At 39.5% G+C, this 25,184-nt stretch overlaps 1 protein-coding gene across 7 annotated transcripts in view; it reads left to right on the top strand.

Annotated features, from left to right (window-relative positions):
* Positions 1 to 25,184, top strand: part of CHD9 (chromodomain helicase DNA binding protein 9) — a 648,673-nt gene that overhangs the window by 266,486 nt on the left and 357,003 nt on the right. The window contains exon 1 of one of the 7 annotated variants that reach the window (XM_053699509.1): positions 4,315 to 4,499. The exons of the other annotated variants lie outside the window; for them this stretch is intronic. The gene's annotated coding sequence lies outside the window, so the exon portion shown is untranslated. Of the gene's footprint in view, positions 1 to 4,314; positions 4,500 to 25,184 lie in introns of those variants that run through there. 7 annotated transcript variants of the gene reach the window in all.

The following is a 25,184-nucleotide window of genomic DNA, read 5'->3' as shown; positions in this document are numbered from 1 at the left end:
AAATATTCTAGAACTGAGAGCGATATTCAACGCGCTTCAGGCGTGGCCTCAGCTGGCTTTGGCCAAATTCATAAGATTGCAGTCGGACAATATCACGACTGTAGCATATATCAATCATCAAGGGGGAACAAAGAGTTCTATAGCGATGATAGAGGTTTCCAAAATCATTCGATGGGCAGAGACTCACTCTTGCCATCTATCAGCAATCTATATCCCAAGAGTGGAGAACTGGGAAGTGGATTTTCTCAGTCGTCAGACTTTTCATTCGGGGGAGTGGGAGCTCCATCCGGAGGTGTTTGCACAATTGATTCATCAATGGGGCACACCAGAATTGGATCTGATGGCATCTCGTCAGAATGCCAAACTTCCTTGTTACGGGTCCAGATCAAGGGATCCTCAAGCAGTACTGATAGATGCTCTAGCAGTACCGTGGTCGTTCAACCTGGCTTATGTGTTTCCTCCTTTTCCTCTCCTTCTTCTTCTGATTGCCAGAATCAAACAGGAGAGGGCTTCGGTAATTTTGATAGCACCTGCGTGGCCACGCAGGACTTGGTATGCAGATCTGGTGGAAATGTCATCTCTGCCACCATGGAAACTGCCACTGAGACAGGACCTTCTCATTCAGGGTCCGTTCCAACATCCAAATCTAGTTTCTCTGCTGCTGACTGCCTGGAGATTGAACGCTTGATTTTATCTAAGCGGGGATTCTCTGAGTTGGTCATAGATACCTTGATTCAGGCTCGAAAGCCTGTCACTAGGAAAATTTATCATAATATATGGCGTAAATATCTTTATTGGTGCGAATCCAAAGGCTACTCATGGAGTAAGATCAGGATTCCTAGGATTTTGTCCTTTCTCCAAGAAGGATTGGAGAAGGGGTTATCAGCTAGTTCCTTAAAGGGACAGATTTGTCAGATTGTCAATCTTACTGCACAAGCGTCTGGCAGATGTCCCAGACGTTCAGTCGTTTTGTCAGGCTTTGGTTAGAATTAAGCCTGTGTTTAAACCTGTTGCTCCGCCATGGAGTTTGAATTTAGTTCTTAAAAGTTCTTCAAGGGGTTCCATTTTAATCTATGCATTCCATAGATATTAAACTTCTATCTTGGAAAGTTCTGTTTTTTGGTTGCTATCTCTTCTGCTCGGAGAGTTTCTGAGCTATCTGCATTACAATGCGACTCGCCTTATCTTATATTCCATTCTGATAAGGTGGTTTTGCGTACCAAACCTGGATTCCTTCCTAAGGTTGTTTCTAATAAGAATATTAATCAGGAAATTGTTGTTCCTTCTCTGTGTCCTAACCCTTCTTCTAAGAAGGAGCGTCTGTTACATAACTTGGACGTGTTTCGTGCCTTGAAGTTTTACTTGCAAGCGACCAAGGATTTCCGTCAAACATCTTCTCTGTTTGTTGTCTATTCTGGAAAGCGTAGATGTCAAAAAGCTACGGCTACCTCTCTTTCTTTTTGGCTGAAAAGCATCATCCGTTTGGCATACGAGACTGCTGGACAGCAGCCACCTTAAAGGATTACAGCTCATTCTACTTGAGCGGTGGCTTCCACATGGGCTTTTAAAAACGATGCTTCTGTTGAACAGATTTGTAAGGCTGCGACTTGGTCTTCCCTTCATACCTTTTCCAAATTTTACAAATTTAATACTTTTGCTTCTTTGGAGGCTATTTTTGGGAGAAAAGTTCTTCAAGCAGTGGTGCCTTCTGTTTAGGTATCTGTCTTGTCCCTCCTGTTCATCCGTGTCCTGTAGCTTTGGTATTGTATCCCACAAGTAAAGGATGAATCCGTGGACTCGTCGTATCTTATAGAAGAAAAGTAAATTTATGCTTACCTGATAAATTGATTTCTTCTATGATACGACGAGTCCACGGCCCGCCCTGTCAATTTAAGACAGATTATATTTTTTTATTTAAAACTTCAGTCACCTCTGCACCTTTTAGTTTCTCCTTTTTCTTCCTATACCTTCGGTCGAATGACTGGGGGGTGGAGTCAAGGGAGGAGCTATATAGACAGCTCTGCTGTGGTGCTCTTTGCCACTTCCTGTTAGCAGGAGGATAATATCCCACAAGTAAAGGATGAATCCGTGAACTCGTCGTATCATAGAAGAAATCAATTTATCAGGTAAGCATTAATTTACTTTTTCATCATATCATATAATTTACTATAAAATATGATGAAAAAAAACTAAAAAAAAACGCTTTTTCTAACTTTGACCCCCAAAATCTCTTATACATCTACAGCCACCAAAAAACTTTCATGCTAAATAGTTTATAAATTTTGTCCTGAGTTTAGAAATACTCAATGTTTACATGTTCTTTGCATTTTTGCAAGTTATAGGGCAATAAATACAAGTAGCACGTTGCTATTTACAAACCATTTTTTTTTCTCAAAATTTGGGATAATTATATTGTAACACTGATATATTTTTTTTAAGTAGACAACGCAAAGTATTGATCTAAGCCCATTTTGGTATATTTCACGCCACCATTTCACCGCCAAATGCGATCAAATAAAAAAAAAATACTTTATCAAATTCATCACAATTTATTTTGTTTCAAGATACCTATCTAAGATATATCACCACACTCTTTTTTATTAAAGATATCTCCTCAGATATATAAAAAAAAATTTACTCAGGATATCTTTTACCACTGATATCTCCTAAGATATAATACTAAGACATTGTATTAGCATATTTCACTAGTGCACTTCAGCCTCCTTGTGTGGCGCTCCTATATTCACTTTTTATTCTCCCCATGATTCTGCACTATGTGCAGAATTATGTAACATTAACCTAGCAACTTCTGCAAAAAGAAAAAAGGATTTTAAAGACATTTTTAAATTAACTTCTATTTTCAAATGTGCTTCATTCTGTTGGTATCCCTTGTAGAAAATTAATATGCACATATCCTACACTAGAGGGAGCTAGCTGCTGATTGGTGCCTGCACACATTTGTCTCTTCTGATTGGCTAACTAGATGTGTTCAGCTAGCTGCCAGTAGTGCAATACTGCTCCTTCAGCAAAGGATAGCTAGTGAGTGAAGCAAATTTGATAATAGACGTAAATTGGAAAGTTGTTTAAAATTGTATGTTCTATCCAAATCATGAAATAAATTTTTGGGGTTTCCTGTCCCTTTAATGTTACATAATTCTGTACTTAGTGCAGAATTATGTAACATTAATTTGAACGTTGACTGGCACTTTAAACTTGAACTTACTTAACCTTCCTTGTACGGGTTCCTGTTTTGTCAGAATAAAAGTTGCATAACACTCAAAATTGAATTCCTCATGAAGCATTTAATTTTGTATAACAATAACGTAGTAATGTATTTTCGCTATTTTTCATTCTTTTCCTATAATTTAAAACAGACAAGTTTGATCTTTACACTTCTGCCAGAATGGCATCTAGAACCCTGAACCTGCTATATGGCTCAATTATATTTGTCACCACAGCAATGGAGATAAGGTACTTGAGGCTTTTTAAGGGGTATGACAGTGGACTACAAAACAATGCAAATTTAGCTTACAAAACATCATGTTTAAATGCTCACAAAACATTTTTTGCATTCAGATCTTCTGTGCTAGTGCTTAATTGCTGATTTCTACTAAGCGTATAACAAAAGTCCCATTAATTATCAACAATTTTTGCACTTTCTGTTAAAAGTAGACATAAATATTTTTATTTAAAAAACAAAAACACGTTGACCGGACATTGTAGTGGCCAGATTACATACCTTAATTCATTATAGAATATCATTTTTGCATTGCTCCCCACAGAGCTATGTGTACTGTTTAACCCTTTCAAAGGTGTTAAAACACATAAATAAAGTTCTGTTTAAAAACCTCAGATAACTGCTGGCTCTGAGCAGGAAACAGTCAGTGCACCAATCTGCAGCAGCAGTCTGTTGGTTCAGCGTGGGAGCTGCAGTGCTTTTAGCTCCAGAACAGAATTCTGCCTGTGTGTTTAACTCTTTGCAAAAGTTAGCACATGCAGTTATTTACACTATTTGCCGTTGACCAATATGTGTTTAATTAATAAGAGTACATAATGATTGCACTACAATGCGTCTTTTAGCAGTTGTAGAACATGTCATTCTAGAATCCCCTCTGTGCATGATGTATCCTCTGTAATGTGGGTGACTGGGTCCTGTGTGGCTTCCTAAAGCTTCAGGGCCTGTCAGTAAGTCTCAGTGCTTCCTTATTTCAGTGCCCTCCCTCCAGACAAACACTGAGAGGTCTGTCAGGCAGCTGTGAAACCTGATCCTATTTATTACGCTGCAGGGAGGGAGGAGAGACACTGCAGGAAACTATTACATAGCTCTGGAGAGTTTCCAAGCACCAGCCAAATACTTATTGGTCTCTCCCGACTCCCTGACGCTGAGGGTGAAAGGTGAACAGGAAGCAGTCAGGCGAGGAGGAAGGTGTCCATGGCGAGGGACGCCCGGGGGGATCTCAGGATACAGGGGACATGTGTGATCCCCTCCACACACTGCTGTAAGTGAGACACACCTCCTCTCTCTTTACAGCCTAAAAAGGTGATCCACTGCTAATGCAGAATGGTGCTGCACTCAGCCTTTTTGCTGTCCTAGGTCTGCCATGCAATGCTGGCCTGTCTGGGAACATAGTGTGCTTGATTAGGATCAACAGACCTTGGGTGAATTGCTTTATCACAATTGTTTGGGTAAATTGTAAATTATAAAACAGCTTGTACACTGAACACTTGATATTAACCCTTGGTGTGCAGCAAGTTTAAAAGCAATTTTCATTGAAAAGATCTGTGTTTGCTGCCTTTTGTTCCTTTTATATAAAACTGACTTGCATTCCTTTTAGACTGAAAACCCATGCATCTTAATGGGACATACTTTTTTTTATTGTTGAAGATATAACAACAATGTGTTTAGTGACTAATCAGCAGCTAGCTCTCTCTAGTGCATTGCTACTCTTTAGCTTATCTAGGTATGTGCTGCAACAAAGAATACCAAGAAAACAAAATTAATGTGATAATAGAAGTGGACTGAAAAGTCTTGAAAAAGTGCAAGCTTTGAACCGTCCCCTTAAAGGGACCATAAACTAGAAAAATCTGTTAAATTTCTGTTAAATATATTTTTAATTAACCACTTTGCTTAAATATTTATATAAGTTAATAAAAATGTATGTAAACCTTACCAGCTGGCTGCCCACAGCTCCGGTGCAATTTTTTTAAAACTATGAAGCAGAGCCAATAGAAATGATACCGATCACGCAGTATTTTCCCGTTGTGCGCGTGCTTGCATAATTCATTATACCAGGCTTGGCTGAGGTGAGGGTTTGCGCATGATTTATTACTTGCACAGCGCAATACAACAGATGCGTCCGGAGGAAAGGGAGGTGTGCACAAACATTCTGGTGGGCTGCACGATCAAGGTGTAAATACTCCCAATCAAGGTGCAGCTTAGGTGGGTGGATGGATGATCGATCCCTAACAGTTTGGTGTGATTAAGTAAGTGCAATTAACTTATATCTTTGTGATCTATTAATACAAATGTGCGCTCTATTTTAGTTTAAATATTTGTCATCCATATTTGTGCTTGCTATATTGAAAGTTTACTGACCCTTTAATAATGAAAGAACCAGAGGTTAAATGGCCTTTTAGAGACAAAGGATTCCTATACCCTATTTATAGCAGAACAAAAGTCTTATGGGGATCTTTGCTTTAAAATATGTATTTCTGCTGATCTCCAAAGTTCTGCTAGTGATTAGGATGCTGGATAGTAATACGCATTCTATTATTGTTCTGCTTTTTGTTTTTATAGGTTTAAATTGGCAGTTCATTTGTATATTTTTTATTTTGCAGAAATAAATCTACCAGAATATGCAAATTGGTTTTGATCCTTAAAACTTTTCAGTTATATTTGTCTTTTGTGTATTGTTTGAGAATGAGATGATACTGCAGCATTTGAAATTAAAACATTGTTTTACTATAACTCTTATACTGAAATTTGTATCATTTTTCTTTATAGAAACTTTAGTTTAAAAATCTAATCAAGAGTTGCAAGTTTTATTGTGAAAATGAACATATAGAGTGATAGTAAAACTTACCAATGGAGCAAATAAAGGAGACTTTCAGTCATGAAGTATAAAATACTTCATGCTAAAAGTTCCCTTTATTTGTCTGCAGCGCTCGCCGCACTGAGCGCCTCAGGCAGCCCATGGCAAAATGCTATTTTATCATTGAGGATTTAGCCAATAGCATGCTAGTTCTCCGGCATGGCGCTAGCTGGCCCGCATGGCTATTGGCTAAGAGGTGGAAACGTCACCTCACTGAAAAATAGCGTTCTGACGTGGGCTGCCTGAGGCGCTCAGCACAGCGAATGCTGCAGACGAATAAAGATACTTTCAGCATTAAAGGGACACTCAGGTTAAATTGAATTTTCATGATTCAGATACAGCATGTAATTTTAAACAACTTTCCAATTTACTTCCATTAAAAAAAATGTGCACAGTCTTTTATATTTACAATTTTTGAGTCACCAGATCCTACTGAGCATGTGCAAGAATTCACAGACTATACGTATATGCATTTGTGATTGGCTGATTGCTATCACATGGTACAAGGGGAGTGGGAATATACATAACTTTGAAATTTGTTATAAAAAAATCTACTACTCATTTGAAGTTTGCTATTGCATTGTCTTATCTTGCATTTGTTGATTATGCAAATCTAATGTGTTGACTGCTCCTTTTAACCCCTTAACGACCAACGTCGTACCCTGGGCTTCTCTCTACCACGATCTCGCTCAAAATAGTGAGATTGCGCTATTTCTGCATGCCCCACCAGTGGGGCACTGGAGAAATAGAGTTGCAGAGTTGTCAAAAGTGGCCCTCTCTGCATCGGCCAGCGATGGTGCCGTTCATTGGTGGGTGGGAGCAGTAGCAGGGAGGTGGGTGGGAGCAGTAGCTGGGACTTTCTGTTCCTGTCCCTGCAGTGTGCACAGTACATCAGGAGGGGGTGCACGCTGCATTGATATCATTATAATAGGAGAGGGAGGGAAATTAAATTTTGCAAAGGGAGGGGGGAGGGGGTTGAGGGGGGGTAGCTACACTACAGAAAATGATTAGGGGAAAAAACAAACAAAACAAAAAACATGTATTGTGGCAAAATGGGTACTGGGAGACAGCTGCCAGTACCCAAGATGGTAGAAGATAGGTAGAGGGGGGAGGGTTAGAGAACTGTATGGAGGGAATCAGGAAGGTTGGGGGCTGAGGGGGGATCCATCACTGCAAAATACATATATGAAAAAAAAAATAATAAAAAAAAAAGGTGGGGGAGGGAAAATAGCTGTTTGAGGGGGGTCAGGAAGGGATTAGGGGGTGGGATGTGTCTGGTGGGAGACGGATGTCTATATTAAAGCTAAAATTAACCCTTCAAGCTACCTAATTAACCCCTTCACTGCTGGGCATAATACAAGTGTTGTGCACAGCGGCATTTAACAGCCTTCTATTTACCAAAAAGCAATGCCAAAGTCATATATGTCTGCTATTTCTGAACAAAGGGGATCCCAGAGAAGCATTTACAACCATTTGTGCTATGATTGCAATAACTGTTTGTAAATAATTTCAGTGAGAAACCTAAAATTTTGAAAAAGTTAATGATTTTTTTTATTTTATCGCATTTGGCAGTGAAATGGTGGCATGAAATATACCAAAATGGGCTTAGATCAATACTTTGGGTTGTCTACTACACTACACTAAAGCTTAAATTAACCCTACAAGCTCCCTAATTAACCCCTTCACTGCTGGGCATAATACACGTGGTGTGCGCAGCGGCATTTAGTGGCCTTCTAATTACCAAAAAGCAACGCCAAAGCCATATATGTCTGCTATTTATGAACAAAGGGGATCCCAGAGAAGCACTTACAACCATTTGTGCCATAATTGCACAAGCTGTTTGTAACTAATTTCAGTGAGAAACCTAAATATGGGCCTAGATCAATACTTTGGGTTGTCTACTAAAATATATATATATATATATATATATATATATATATATATATATATATATATATATATATATATATATATATATATATAATGTCAAGGGTTATTCAGGGATTCCTGACAGATATCAGTGTTCCAATGTAACTATCGCTAATTTTGAAAAAAAAAAAAATGGTTTGGAAATAGCAAAGTGCTACTTGTACTCATTGCCCTATAACTTGCAAAAAAAACAAAGAACATGTAAACATTGGGTATTTCTAAACTAAGGAAAAAATTTAGAATCTATTTAGAATGGGTGTTTTTTGGTGGCTGTAGATGTGTAACAGATTTTAGAGGTCAAAGTTAGAAAAAGTGTATTTTTTCATCATATTTTATATATATTTTTTATAATAAATTATAAGATATGATAAAAATGATATCTTTAGAAAGTCCATTTAATGGTGAGAAAAACGGTATATAATATGTGTGGGTACAGTAAATGAGTAAGAGGAAAGTTACAGCTAAACACAAACACAGCAGAAATGTAAAAATAGCCCTGGTCCTTAAGGGAAGGAAATTGAAAAATGGCCTTGTCCTTAAGGGGTTAAGTAGGTACAGGTATGCTATCTGATGCTTATGTCATATACATTTATATTATGTATAAGTTTCTACCTTTCAGGTTTTAACCTGAAAATAGTTTGGTTATCCGGACTGATTCATTTTGTCCTTCAAGAGATAGTGTTTTCATTCTCTTTGAAGCAGAGTTCCCCTGATTGCCCCGCGGTCCTATCTAACATTTACAATAGGATTTGGAGGATAGGGGCATATTTAATCCTAGTACCTGTGTAACCTAAGGGTCAAAAGATTTTACCCCAATCTGTTTATTATCCAAAGGGATTTAAAGTCCTGTCCTGGATTTTATATCCCTGAACCTATTGGTCAAGATTCCTACTTTTATAAGGGGAACATCCCTCATGATTTTGTTCCCTTAATCAAAGGGTCAGTTTATGACTTATAGACCTTGAGGATTCTTATATGCACATTCCTATACATATGGATTATATTCAGTTCCTGAGGTTTGTATATTTGCAAAACTCCAGCAGTTTGCCACTCTCTGTGAGATATAATCTTGCCAGTGATCAGAATCAGGATATTTCAATTGCTCCTTATCTGGCTGATATCTAGTGCAAGCTTATTTACTGTCAACAGCTGTTGCTTATACTCTCAAACCTCTGTCTTTCAATACAAATATACTAAAGCTTCTTATATCCTGCTATGAGGGTAGCATATACTGGAGTCATAATAGACTCAATCCTTATGTGTTTGTTTTTCTGTCAGAACTTCGCATTATTAAGATTCACAGGTTTGTCTTTTCCTTCAATGAGCGCCATCCATTGGTAGCTCAATGATGGAAGTGGTTGCCTTTATGGCTGCTGATTTAGTCACAGTTTCTTTAGCCCCCTCTTCACTCGAGACCCTTATAATGTCTATGCTACCTCAGTGGTCAATGAATTATCTACATTTGGCACACTTTGCTTTGAATTTCTCTGTCATTCAATATTTTTCTTAAGGACACAAAGTCTGTCTTTGTCTCTTGGGACATCCTTCCTCTTTTAGTCTAGGGGGTAGATTTACAAGCAGCAAATGCTGCTTTCTACGCCTGAGGTTTCCGGCTAGCCGGAAACCTAAGTTAAGAAGCAGGCTACTCCCGACTGCAATCATCCTGATAAGATACGATTGGAATGATTGACACCCCCTGCTAACGGCTGCAAATGTGCAGGGGGCAGCATTGCACAAGCAGTTCACAAGAAATGGTTGTGCAATGTTAAATGCTTGAGAAAGGGCTTATTGTTAGCCCGAAACGTTGCTGTATTTGACCTGTGTTTAAAAATAAAAGTCACTTTGCTCACTGCTGGAGATTGCCTTCTTTTACTTCAATGTTAAATGCTGACAGCGTATGCTGTCGTCATTTAGCGATGCCGGGCGAACATGATTCGCTACAGCAAATCATGTGCGTCTGGCATTTGATAAATTTACCCCTTGGTCTATTGGACCGGTAAATTCTGGTATCTTAGGCTGGGTTGCAGTCTGGTTTTCTCGGAGATTGCAAGAAGTTTGCTATCACCTTGAGGCAAGGTTAGCCATCAACATTCTGGAACTTCCAGCAATTTTCAGGCTATTCAGCCCTGGCCTCTTTTGAAGGAGGAAAATCTTATCCGTTTCCAGTCGGACAGCATCTTGGCATTGGCCTACATAAAATGCCACATGGTTAACCACAGTCCACTGGCTATAAAGGAAGTGTCTATTTCTCTGTCTTGGGCAGAGAGGAATTATCGCTCCCTATTGGCAATTCACAATTTCTCAAGGTTCTCTTTTCTATTAAGATCTCAAATCTCTTATTTAAGTCATGGAGTTTGAACGCCTAGTTTTGGAACATAGAGATTTATTTGATTTGGTCATTTAATCTTTGATGCAGGCCAGAAAGCCTGTAACACAAGAGATTTAACATAAGATTGGAAGACCTATTTGAAGTAGTGTTTTTCCAGAAGGTTTTCTTGGTATGCTTTAAAATTACTATTTCCAGGATGCTCTTGACATGGGTTTGTCCGCTATTTTCTGTTTTATGTCTTTTTTTTCCATAGGAAGTTGACTACATTTCCTGAGGTTCCTACTTTTGTTCAGGCGTTAGTTATAATTAGGCTACTGATGGATCCTATTTCTCCACCATAGAATCTGAACTTATTTCTCTCTATATTACAAGGTTCTTCTCTTGAACCATTGCATTCCATTGATATTGACTTTTATCTGGGAAAATACTTTTACTATTAGAAATCTCTTTAGCATAAAGAGTTTCTAAATTGTTAACCTTGACTTGTGATTCTACATTTATCACTATTCACAAGGTAAACTCTATACTTATAAATATGATTTTATTCCTAAGGAAATTACCAATCAAGAGATGGTTGTTCCTTCATCGTGTTCATATCTCTAGGTAGCGAATATTACATAATCTTATTGTAGTAAATGCTTTGAAGTTCTATCTCCATGCAACTAAAAGATTTCCGATTTCTAGTTTGTCTTTTCACTACTAAATCTAGTATGGGGCAGAAAGCTACTAAGGTAGCGTTTGCTGCTTAACTCATAAAAAGGTATTCCAGAGTATTACAGCTCTGTATTCAAGCGCCATTGCAACATTGTGAGTTTTTGAAAAATTATGAATATTTGGAAGTAGAATCCACCTGTAAGCGCTCTGTACACCTCTCCGTCCCAACGCTTCACATACGGCTCACCGCTCTTCACGTTCTTCACGCTGGTGCGCTTTCGATACTGTTCCCCACAGGAAACCACTATGATATGGGAACCTCTATACCGCTTCATTGGTGCTCAGGAAAGACTGAAGACCTCATCGCCGTCTCCAGAAGAAATACAACACAGGATATAACGTCCTCGCACTCAATGAAGCAGGAAACGGACTTCAAAAAAAACTTTCTTTATTTCCCAATTTCCATAAAAACAAAGCTGGAAATAATACTAAGATCCAAACGCGTTTCGCTAGTTAAAACATAACTTCCTCAATGGCCAAAGAAAACAAAATGTATGCTTACCTGATAAATTCTTCTCTTTCTAAATGATGATGATCCACAGGCCCCCACCCATTTCACTTTTTGGCGACAGTTCTAATGAAACCTCTGTAGACCCTGCTTTGCCTTTCCTACCTTTCTTTCCTATTCTATACTCGGTTATACGTAAAACTAAGAGAGAGCTGGGAGGAGGGAGGGTTTTAAAGCCCTTGTATGGGTTCTTGACCTCCTCCTCGTGGCGGGAAATGTATCTCATATGTTATGGGGGACTGTGAACCATTATCATTCCAAAAAAAAAAAAAAATTATCAGGTAAGCATACATTTTGTTTTCATGATTCAGATAGAACATACACTTTTAAACAACTTTCCAATTTACTTATATTTTCTTATTTACTACATTCTCATCCTTTGTTGAAGAAGCAACAATGCACTACTAGGAGCTAGCTGAACACATAGGTTGAGCCAATAACATGAGGCAGACACCACTCAGTGCTCCTGAGTCTACATAGGTATCCTTTCAAACAAATAATACAAAAGGGACAAAACAAATTAGATAATAGAAGTAAATTTAAAAATTGTTTAAAATCAGGTTCTGTCTGAATGATGAAAGAAAAAATTGGGTTCCATGTCTGTTTAACGTCTTAGTGTTAGGGGCATATCTGCACCATATTAGTATACGGCCAGTGATTGTAGTATATGTTTGTACGCCTGCTTTGATTGGCTCACCAGCTGTATCCTCATTTATACTGGCATAAGATGAAAATAAATACTGCATATTTAATCCCTTTCAGGGGTTAAACACATAGTAAAAGATTATTTATTATTTTAACAAATAAAATAAAATGCTGAAACAGAGCATTTTATGTTTAAAGGTACAGTAAACACTGCACTTTCTTTAAAGGGACATAAAACCCAAGAATTTTCTTTCATGATAGATGGCAGCACTATTTCCTCTCATGTACTGCTACAGACATGTGCACACTACCTTTCTAGGTATCTTTTCAACAAAGAATCACATGAGAGCAACACAAATTTGTGTGTGTGTATATATATATATATATATATATATATATATATATACTGTATATATTTGTTTGTGTGTGTGTATATTATTATTATTAATAATAATAATATTGTCACAAAATATTTGTGAGAATGTCATTCGGTATCATTTTGCATATGAGCACCCAGGCCGTTGTGTAATTCAAAAACAGTGAGTGCATGGAGCTACTGTTTTGTATGTATGTGTGCATTCTAAACTATATGGCCAGAAGTATGTAGACACCCTTATTATTTATCGAGTTTAGATGTTTAAGACACACTCTCTGCTAATATGGGCCGTACAATGGGTTGTACCGAGAATCTCAGTAACTTTAAATGTGGCACCTTTGCCACAAGTCAGTTTGTTAAATGTCTTCCCTATTAGATCTTCCCCGGTCAACTATAAGTGGTGTTATTGTGAAGTGGAAGCCTCTAGGAGCAACAGCTGCCCAGCCACAAAGTGTTAGACTACATCAAATTCACAGAGTGGGGATACCTAGTTCTGAATCATGTAGCGCATAAATATCGCCTATCAGTTGCATCACTCACTACAAAGCTCTAAACTGCCTTTGGAAGCTACATCAGTACAATAATTATGTGTCTAGAGATTCTTCAAATGAGTTTTAATGTTTTGTTTTGAATATACATTTGCCTACATCAGTCCACACAGATTTCAGTCTGGTAGAATGATTGGACGTGTTTTAGAGTTTTCAGATTTGGGCCACCTGAAATAATCTTCTTATCTATTGGCTGCCAGATGTATTTGGCCCACACACACACACACCATACTTCCCATGGGGAAAATTCCTCAGTGCTTTCCCAATCTATCAGAAAATACATTTTCTCTTGCAAGATGTATCGAGTCCACGGATTCATCCAATACTTGTGGGATATTCTCCTTCCCAACAGGAAGTGGCAAAGAGAGCACCCACAGCAGAGCTGTCTATATAGCTCCTCCCCAAACTCCACCCCCCAGTCATTCTCTTTGCCGGCTCTAAGCAATAAGGAAGGGTAAAGTGATTGTGGTGACAAAAATGTTAGTTTTTATTTTCTCAAGCAAGAGTTTGTTATTTTAAATGGTACCGGTGTGTACTATTTACTCTCAAGCAGAAAAGAGATGAAGATTTCTGCATGGAGGATGATGATCTTAGCATTTTTGTAACTAAGATCCACTGCTGTTCCCACAGAGGCTGAGGAGTACAGGAAACTTCAGTTGGGGACAGAGGCGTAACTAGAAACCACAGGGCCCAGGTGCAAGAATCTAAGAAGGGCCCCCCACTGCCCCTCCCCCCTCCAAAAAAGGGTGAATTTAATGCATATCAATTTTTTATTTTTTTTATTTTTACATTTTACACAGAAAAAAAATGTGAATCAGATTACGTCTGCAAAAGGAGGTACCCTGTGCCCACAGTCTGTGAGATCGTCTGACCCCCAATTACTGTGTGTATATATATATATATATATATATATATATATAGTGACACTATTTAACCCCCCAGTACTGTATATAGTAAGTTAGTGACATAGTCTGTAATCTGCCGGTGAGATGGCTGGCCTGACCCTACCCAACCAGTACTTTATAAAGTGACCACAGTAGTTAGTGACATGGTCCACCCCCCATACTGTATATAGTGGTACTGTATAGTGACACTGTTTACCCCCAGCCCCCCCATGCTTCAGTAACAAGGTCTGTAATTTGCTGGTTCAACAAACATACACACACACACACACATACATGCATAAATACACACACAGTCACATACATACACACATATATAAATACACACATAGTCACATACATACATATACACATACACACACATACATGCATAAATACACACACAGTCACATACATACACACACATAAACACCAATGGGTAAAACAGAAACAGTAACCCCTGTAGTCATGTCACACTCACATGATATCAGTGCAGGCAGTGGTAGGTTAACGTTTTTGTATATATATTAAAAAAAAAAAAAAATTATATTTTTTTTTTTTTGTTAAAGCTGGGCCCCCACCCTCAGGGGCCCAATCGCACCTGCGGCCTCTGCACCCCCTGTAGATTCGCCCCTGGTTGGGGAACGGTTTGCATGTTATGCTGCACTGAGGTATGTTCAGTCATTATTTTCTAGAAACACTGTGATATTTCAAGAAAAGGCTGACAGTATCCCCATGAGGGGAAGGGGAAGCTGTATTCAGAGACTTAGGCCTAGATTTGGAGTTTGGCGGTAAAAGGGCTGTTAACGCTCCGCAGGCTTTTTTCTGGCCGCACCATAAATTTAACTCTGGTATCGAGAGTTCAAACAAATGCTGCGTTAGGCTCCAAAAAAGGAGCGTAGAGCATTTTTACCGCAAATGCAACTCTCGATACCAGCGGTGCTTACGGACGCGGCCAGCCTCAAAAACGTGCTTGTGCACGATTCTCCCATAGGAAACAATGGGACTGTTTGAGCTGAAAAAAACCTAACACCTGCAAAAAAGCAGCGTTCAGCTCCTAACGCAGCCCCATTGTTTCCTATGGGGAAACACTTCCTACGTCTGCACCTAACACTCTAACATGTACCCCGAGTCTAAACACCCCTAACCTTACACTTATTAACCCCTAATCTGCCGCCCCCGCTATCGCTGACACCTGCATTTTGTTTTTAACCCCTAATCTGCCGCTCCGTAAACCGCCGCAACCTACGTTATCCCTATGTACCCCTAATCTGCTGCCCTAACACCGCCGACCCCTATATTATATTTATTAACCCCTAATCTGCCCCCCACAACGTCGCCGACACCTGCCTACACTTATTAACCCCTAATCTGCCGAGCGGACCTGAGCGCTACTATAATAAAGTTATTAACCCCTAATCCGCCTCACTAACCCTATCATAAATAGTATTAACCCCTAATCTGCCCTCCCTAACATCGCCGACACCTAACTTCAATTATTAACCCCTAATCTGACGACCGGAGCTCACCGCTATTCTAATAAATGTATTAACCCCTAAAGCTAAGTCTAACACTAACACCCCCCTAAGTTAAATATAATTTACATCTAACGAAATTAATTAACTCTTATTAAATAACTTATTCCTATTTAAAGCTAAATACTTACCTGTAAAATAAATCCTAATATAGCTACAATATAAATTATAATTATATTATAGCTATTTTAGGATTAATATTTATTTTACAGGCAACTTTGTAATTATTTTAACCAGGTACAATAGCTATTAAATAGTTAAGAACTATTTAATAGTTACCTAGTTAAAATAATAACTAATTTACCTGTAAAATAAATCCTAACCTAAGATATAATTAAACCTAACACTACCCTATCAATAAAATAATTAAATAAACTACCTACAATTACCTACAATTAACCTAACACTACACTATCAATAAATTAATTAAACACAATTCCTACAAATAAATACAATTAAATAAACTAGCTAAAGTACAAAAAATAAAAAAGAACTGTTAAAAAAAATAAAAAAATATTTACAAACATAAGAAAAATATTACAACAATTTTAAACTAATTACACCTACTCTAAGCCCCCTAATAAAATAACAAAGACCCCCAAAATAAAAAATTCCCTGCCCTATTCTAAATTAAAAAAAGTTACAAGCTCTTTTACCTTACCAGCCCTGAACAGGGCCCTTTGCGGGGCATGCCCCAAAGAATTCAGCTCTTTTGCCTGTAAAAGAATAAATACAATACCCCCCCCCCCAACATTACAACCCACCACCCACATACCCCTAATCTAACCCAAACCCCCCTTAAATAAACCTAACACTAAGCCCCTGAAGATCTTCCTACCTTGTCTTCACCATCCAGGTTCACGGATCCGTCCTGAAGAGCTCCTCCGATGTCCTGATCCAAGCCCAAGCGGGGGGCTGAAGAGGTCCATGATCCGGTCAAAGTCTTCATCCAAGCGGGGCAGAAGAGGATCTTCCATCCGATTGAAGTCATCATCCAGGCGGCATCTTCTATGGTCTTCCATCCGGAGCGAAGCGGCAGGATCCTGAAGACCTCCAGCGCGGAACATCCATCCGGACCGACGACTGAACGACGAATGACTGTTCCTTTAAGGGACGTCATCCAAGATGGCGTCCCTCGAATTCCGATTGGCTGATAGGATTCTATCAGCCAATCGGAATTAAGGTAGGAATTTTCTGATTGGCTGATGGAATCAGCCAATCAGAATCTAGTTCAATCCGATTGGCTGATCCAATCAGCCAATCAGATTGAGCTCGCATTCTATTGGCTGATCGGAACAGCCAATAGAATGCGAGCTCAATCTGATTGGCTGATTGGATCAGCCAATCGGATTGAACTAGATTCTGATTGGCTGATTCCATCAGCCAATCAGAATTTTCCTACCTTAATTCCGATTGGCTGATAGAATCCTATCAGCCAATCGGAATTCGAGGGACGCCATCTTGGATGACGTCCCTTAAAGGAACAGTCATTCGTCGTTCAGTCGTCGGTCCGGATGGATGTTCCGCGCTGGAGGTCTTCAGGATCCTGCCGCTTCGCTCCGGATGGAAGACCATAGAAGATGCCGCCTGGATGATGACTTCAATCGGATGGAAGATCCTCTTCTGCCCCGCTTGGATGAAGACTTTGACCGGATCATGGACCTCTTCAGCCCCCCGCTTGGGCTTGGATCAGGACATCGGAGGAGCTCTTCAGGACGGATCGGTGAACCTAGATGGTGAAGACAAGGTAGGAAGATCTTCAGGGGCTTAGTGTTAGGTTTATTTAAGGGGGGTTTGGGTTAGATTAGGGGTATGTGGGTGGTGGGTTGTAATGTTGGGGGAGGGGTATTGTATTTATTCTTTTACAGGCAAAAGAGCTGAAATTCTTGGGGCATGCCCCGCAAAGGGCCCTGTTCAGGGCTGGTAAGGTAAAAGAGCTTGTAACTTTTTTAATTTAGAATAGGGTAGGGAATTTTTTATTTTGGGGGTCTTTGTTATTTTATTAGGGGGCTTAGAGTAGGTGTAATTAGTTTAAAATTGTTGTAATATTTTTCTTATGTTTGTAAATATTTTTTTATTTTTTGTAACTTAGTTCTTTTTTATTTTTTGTACTTTAGCTAGTTTATTTAATTGTATTTATTTGTAGGAATTGTATTTAATTAATTTATTGATAGTGTAGTGTTAGGTTAATTGTAGGTAATTGTAGGTAGTTTATTTAATTATTTTATTGATAGTCTAGTGTTAGGTTTAATTATATCTTAGGTTAGGATTTATTTTACAGGTAAATTAGTTATTATTTTAACTAGGTAACTATTAAATAGTTCTTAACTATTTAATAGCTATTGTACCTGGTTAAAATAATTACAAAGTTGCCTGTAAAATAAATATTAATCCTAAAATAGCTATAATATAATTATAATTTATATTGTAGCTATATTAGGATTTATTTTACAGGTAAGTATTTAGCTTTAAATAGGAATCATTTATTTAATAAGAGTTAATTTATTTCGTTAGATGTAAATTATATTTAAGTTAGGGGGGTGTTAGTGTTAGGGTTAGACTTAGCTTTAGGGGTTAATACATTTATTAGAGTAGCGGTGAGCTGCGGTCATCAGATTAGGGGTTAATAATTGAAGTTAGGTGTCGGCGATGTTAGGGAGGGCAGATTAGGGGGTTAATACTATTTATTATAGGGTTAGTGAGGCGGGTTAGGGGTTAATAACTTTATTATAGTAGCGGTGCGGTCCGCTCGGCAGATTAGGGGTTAATAAGTGTAGGCAGGTGTCGGCGACGTTGAGGGGGGCAGATTAGGGGTTAATAAATATAATATAGGGGTCGGCGGTGTTAGGGGCAGCAGATTAGGGGTACATAGGGATAACGTAGGTGGCGGCGCTTTGCGGTCGGAAGATTAGGGGTTAATTATTTTAAGTAGCTGGCGGCGACGTTGTGGGGGGCAGGTTAGGGGTTAATAAATGTAATACAGGGGTCGGCGGGGTTAGGGGCAGCAGATTAGGGGTACATAAGTATAACGTAGGTGGCGGTCGGCAGATTAGGGGTTAAAAATTTTAATCGAGTGGCGGCGATGTGGGGGGACCTCGGTTTAGGGGTACATAGGTAGTTGATGGGTGTTAGTGTACTTTAGGGTACAGTAGTTAAGAGCTTTATGAACCAGCGTTAGCCAGAAAGCTCTTAACTCCTGCTATTTTCAGGCGGCTGGAGTTTTGTCGTTAGAGCTCTAACGCTCACTTCAGAAACGACTCTAAATACCGGCGTTAGAAAGATCCCATTGAAAAGATAGGATACGCAAATGGCGTAGGGGGATCTGCGGTATGGAAAAGTCGCGGCTGAAAAGTGAGCGTTAGACCCTTTAATCACTGACTCCAGATACCAGCGGGCGGCCAAAACCAGCGTTAGGAGCCTCTAACGCTGGTTTTGACGGCTACCGCCGAACTCCAAATCTAGGCCTACGTGTGGAATTACCAGCTTGCATAAGCGCTAAATTAATCCTGCTTGACACTTATTTGGTTAAGAAGGCTAACGTTAAAAATGAGGCTTCTGTTGAACAGATTTGTAAGGCGGCAACTTGGTCTTCGCTTCATACTTTTTTCCAAATTTTCCAAATTTGATACTTTTGCTTCTTCGGAGGCTATTTTTGGGAGAAAGGTTCTACAAGCAGTGGTGCCTTCCGTTTAGGTACCTGTCTTGTCTCTCCCTTCATCCGTGTCCTAAAGCTTTGATATTGGTATCCCACAAGTATTGGATGAATCCGTGGACTCGATAGATCTTGCAAGAGAAAACAGAATTTATGCTTACCTGATAAATTTCTTTCTCTTGCGATGTATCGAGTCCACGGCCCACCCTGTCTATTTAAGACAGATAGTATTTTTTATTATAAAACTTCAGTCACCTCTGCACCCTATAGTTAATCCTTTTTCTTCCTAGCCTTGGGTCGAATGACTGGGGGGTGGAGTTAGGGGAGGAGCTATATAGACAGCTGTGCTGTGGGTGCTCTCTTTGCCACTTCCGGTTGGGAAGGAGAATATCCCACAAGTATTGGATGAATCCGTGGACTCGATACATCGCAAGAGAAAGAAATTTATCAGGTAAGCATAAATTTTGTCTTTGGAAGATCCCCAAGAGCATCTCATTTTCCTCTTCTTTTTTTTTTTTTTGAGAGAAGGAAAACGACTTTACTTGGAAATGTTCTAATGTTAAATATTTGTGTATGCTCTATGCACATGTTAAAAAAAATGTTTTATTTTATTTTTCTTTAAAGGCATAGAAAGGTCAGCATTAAAATGTGCATGCGCAGGGTGGATTGAATTTAAATTAAAATGATTTAAATCGCTAGTCAGTAAGACCAATTTTAAATCCGAGCGTTCAACAAACACTTGGATTTACCATTACTAAAACTCAAGTGGATGTTAAGTGATCATATATGTAAAAAAAAGGGTGCTAAACTCACAGTTTCCACATTGCACAGCGCTAAATTCAGCAGCCCCGGCCGCCCACTGCACACCGCTCTTCTACCTATGAGGTGCCTCTTGCAGCTCTAAACTAATAGACGTGCATGCATACAGAACACTGTCGGTTAACACTCACGGCTATTGGTTTAGAGGTGCAAACGTCACCTCATTGAAGGAGACCGATGTGCGTCGGTGGCCGGAGCAACGGCACACAGTGAATTTAGCACTTTTCTTTTTTACATATTTGATCACTTAAAGAGACATAATGCTCATATGCTAAATCACTTGAAACTGATGCAGTATAACTGTAAAATGCTGACAGGAAAATATGACCTGAGCATCTCTATGTAAAAAAGGAAGATATTTTACCTCACAATCTCCTCAGCTCAGCAGAGTAAGTTCTGTGTAAAAAGTTATACTTCACCTGCTCCCAGCTGCAGGTAAAAAAAAAAAAAAAATGAAGAAATGAACAGCAGCCAATCAGCATCAGCAGTGCTGAGGTCATGAACTCTTACTGTGATCTCATGAGATTTGAATTAACTCTCATGAGATTTCATAGTAAGCTTCCTTTACCTGATTGGTGAAATAATATGAGAGTTCACGAGGCTCATCCCCTAAGCTGTCCCAGGACAGACATACTAATATGCTGCTTAGAAATCTTTTACAATGGGATGTGGCTACTGAGGAACTTTTGACGTAAAATATCTTTCTTTTTTACATAGAGATGTTGAGGAGATATTTTCTAGTCAGCTTTTTACAGCTATGCTGCATCACTTTCAAGTGTTTAAACATTTGGGTATTATGGCCCTTTAACCTACACTTGATTTTTAGTGACGGTAAATCCTAGCTTTTGTTATACCCTTGGATTTTCCAGCACTTTAATAATAACAATTTTAATATTATAAATAATTAAATATTATAAAAGGCCAAGTATGTTTGCCCAGCTCGGTCATGCGCAGTAGAGACTGCAGCGCGAGACAAACATACCTGGCCATAACCCCTTAATGACCAGCGCCGATGCGCAGTAGAGACTGTGCGGGACAAGCGTGAGGACGATGCTGGTCATTAAGCAGCGGTGGTGCCGATCGTTGGTGGTGTGGGAGGGTTAGGAAGGAGGCGGGTGGACGGTCCATTGCAGGAGGGGGGCGGGAGCGGGTGGGACAGAAAAAAGAAAATGTTGAGAGCGGCAGGGAGGGGGAAGGAGGGAGAGGGGATTCCAATGGATGGGGGGATCAGAGGGTAGGGAAAGGTTCTTGGAGGGAGAGGTGGGTAAATGAGGGAGGGGGAGGGAGTTGGACACATTTTGGCCCGTGTACACAGCTTTAATACTAGTAACATTATATTTAAATAATGCCTGCCCCTCCATCCTCACACTTAGGTCCTTGTACAATTCTATTTCACTCCAAACAATCTTCTATTCAGTGAGCTTTTTCCAAGTTAGTATGGGTGACTCTGTGTACATAGATTTGCAGGGGAGCAATGACATTACAGGGACAGTAAAGTCAAAATTAAACTTTCATGATTCAGAAATAACTTTTGCTTCTCTTATCTAATTTGCATACACTGGTAGGCTCAGAAGCAATGCACTACTGTGAGCTGGCAGCTTGTTATTGTCTCAACCAATGTGTTAAACTAGGCCCTAGTAGAGCATTGCTCTCCTTAAGCAAATTTGATAATAGAAGTAAATCAGAAAATTGTGTGTTGTATCTGAAACGCAAAAGATTTCTTTCATTATTATGCCCCTTTAAGGTTTATTTCTCAACTCTGGGTGTTTATTTTATAAAAATGTTGCTGTGTAGTAAGGGCATGCTATTTCTGCAGACACAAATTCACAGTTTTGAGAACTATAAAACCAATAATATGTGATAATATATTCTAGATATAAACATTGCCCAAAAGATTCCAACAAAAACCTCTGGGAGAGCATGACATTGTGAATGGAATTAACGGGATACTAAATCCAAATTTTTTTCTTACATGATTCAGAAAGAGCATTCAATTTTAAGCAAGTTTCTAATTTACTCCTATTATCAATTTTTCTTTGTTCTCATTCTATCTTTATTTGAAAAAGCAGGGACCTAAGCTTAAGTGCCGGCACATTTTTGGTTCAGTACTTGGGTAGCGCTTGCTGTTTGGTGGCTAAATGTAGCAAACCAATCAGCAAGCTCTACCCAGGTGCTGAATCAAAAAATGGGCCGGCTCTTAACCTTAGATTCCTGCTTTATAATATAAAAATAGCAAGAGAACGAAGACAATTTGACAATAGGGGTAAATTAGAAAGTTGCTTAAAATTGCATGCTCTATCTGAATCATGAAAAAAAAAAAATTGAGTTTAATTTACTAAAAAAAATAAATAAACATTACAACCATGTATATACAGCATCTTGCTATATAATAAAAATGAATCTATATTTCAGGATGAATAACCTTTAGATTATAAGATATCTTAAATAGAAAATATCTTCAGATATATTTCTCTTACATTGGTGTATCCGGTCCATGGCTTCATCCTTACTTGTGGGATATTCTCAATCCCTACAGGAAGTGGCAAAGAGAGCACACAGCAGAGCTGTCCATATAGCTCCCCTCAGGCTCCGCCCCCCCAGTCATTCTCTTTGCCGCTCTAACAAGTAGCATCTCCACGGGAGGGTAAAGAGTTTGTGGTGTTAGATTTGTAGGTTTTATTTCTTCAATCAAAAGTTTGTTATTTTAAAATAGTGCCGGTTTGTACTATTTAGAAAGTGATGAAGATTTCTGCTGAGAGGAATATGATTTTAGCACCCGTAACTAAAATCCATTGCTGTTCCCACGCAGGACTGTTGAGTACCGGAGAACTTCAGTTGGGGGGAACAGTTTGCAGGCTTAACTGCTTCAGGTATGATCAGTCAATTTTTCTAACAAGACCCAGTAATGCTAGAAGACTGACAGGAATCCCCAGGAGGGAAGGTAAGCCATTTTCTGAGACTCAGTATAGAAGGATGGCTTAGGTTATGGGCTTAAATACTAGTTGACACGATTTTGGGCTAAATCGATTGCTTTATTAGCATGATTTCATATTGAATCTAGTGTTTTTAGACTTATGGGGTTCTTTATTTCACCTGGCATTTTCTTAGACACCTAATCTATCTCAGAGGCCCTATCACTCCGGAATGAAGAGGGAGGGGGCTTCATTTTTGTGCCTCAGTTGCGCAGTTGATTTTGCTAGACAGTTCATGCAGCTTCACGTGTAGAGTCCAGAGACCTAAGGGAGGACTTCAGAGAGGCTTATTTTCATCTTCAAATAATCCCTAAGGAAGGTAAAAGCCACAGTAGAGGCTGTGGCATCGTGCTGTAGTGTTTACAATCGGTTGACTGTTTTCTTAGCTCCGGTTTGGGCAATAAGGGGTTAATTGATTTGAAAATTTGTGTGCAATCATTTCAAAGCATTAGGATAATGTGGTGAAAATTTCATTAAGATCGGATGTTTCTTTGATGTTTTGGTAAAAAAGTGTGTGCTTTTTTATTATTTAAAGACACAGTAATGTTTTTTCAAAAAGTATTTTTTCTTGCATTGTAGTGCTGTCTAAGTCTGTCAAACATGCCTGAGCCTTCAGATAGCCCTTGTTCTGTATGTTTAAAAGCCATGGCGGTACCCCCATTGCATTTGTGTTTAAAGTGTGCTATAGCGTCTAAACAGTTTAAGGACCATGCAGTGACACTTAAAAATGTAGCCCAAGACGATTCTTCAGCAGAAGGTAGTGAGGATAGTACTCTTTCCTCTCCTCCTGTGTCGACACCAGTTATGCCCGCGCAAGCGATGCCCAGTACCTCTAGCGCATCGATCCCTATTACTTTGCAACAGTTAGCAGCAGTAATGGATAATTCTCTTGCAGCATTTTTAGCCAGACTCCCAGCATTTCCAAGGAAGCGCCATAGCTCAGTTTTAAATACAGAAAATGAGCAATCGGACGCATTGGATAATTTATCTGTGGTGCCCTCACAACAATCTGACTTGGCGGTGAGGGATGGCCTGTCTGAGGGAGAAATTTCTGACACAGGAAAAGTTTCTCAGCAGGCAGAGCCAGATACCATAGCATTTAAATTTAAGCTTGAACACCTCCGTGCCCTGCTTAAGGAGGTCTTAGCTACGCTAGATGATTGTGACCCCTTGGTGGTCCCAGAAAAATTGTGTAAAATGGACAAATTCTTAGAGGTCCCGGTACACACTGAGGCGTTTCCGATCCCTAAGAGGGTGGCGGATATTGTGACTAGGGAGTGGGAGAGACCAGGTGTACCCTTCGTTCCCCCTCCTATATTTAAGAAAATGTTCCCCATAGTTGACCCTAGACGGGACGCGTGGCAGACGGTCCCTAAGGTAGAGGGGGCAGTTTCAACACTAGCCAAGCGCACGACTATACCAATAGAAGACAGTTGCGCTTTCAAAGATCCTATGGATAAAAAAATAGAAGGTTTACTTAAGAGAATATTTGTTCAACAAGGTTTCCTTCTTCAACCAATTTCTTGCATTATTCCTGTAACCACTGCAGCGGCTTTTTGGTTTGAGGACCTGGAAAACTCTCCAGAAGGAGACTTCTTATGACGAAGTCATGGATAGAATTCACGCCCTGAAGTTGGCTAATTCTTTCATCACAGATGACTCTTTGCAGTTAGCTAAATTAGCGGCGAAAATTTCTGGTTTTGCCATCGTGGTGCGCAGAGCGCTTTGGCTAAAATCATGGGCGGCGGACGTGTCGTCCAAAACTAAATTGCTTAATATTCCTTTCAAGGGTAAGACCCTATTCGGCCCAGAGTTGAAAGAGATTATTTCAGATATCACTGGGGGAAAGGGCCATGCCCTTCCACAAGATAGACCCTTCAAAGCTAAAAACAAGGCTAATTTTCGTTCCTTTCGCAATTTCAGGAACGGATCTGCTTCAACCTCTACAGCCGCTAAGCAAGAGGGTAACGCTTCCCAGCCCAAACCAACATGGAAACCTTTGCAGGGCTGGAACAAGGGTAAACAGGCCAAGAAGCCTGCTGCTGCTACCAAGACAGCATTAAAGGGTAGCCCCCGATCCGGGACCAGATCTAGTAGGGGGCAGACTTTCTCTCTTTGCTCAGGCTTGGGCAAGAGATGTTCCAGATCCCTGGGCATTAGAAATTGTTGTTCAGGGGTACCTTC

The sequence above is a fragment of the Bombina bombina genome, chromosome 1 (assembly GCF_027579735.1).
Source record: "Bombina bombina isolate aBomBom1 chromosome 1, aBomBom1.pri, whole genome shotgun sequence".
Taxonomy (NCBI): domain Eukaryota; kingdom Metazoa; phylum Chordata; class Amphibia; order Anura; family Bombinatoridae; genus Bombina; species Bombina bombina.
Note: the sequence above shows the minus strand (reverse complement) of the source record. Positions and strands in the feature narration are given on the sequence as shown.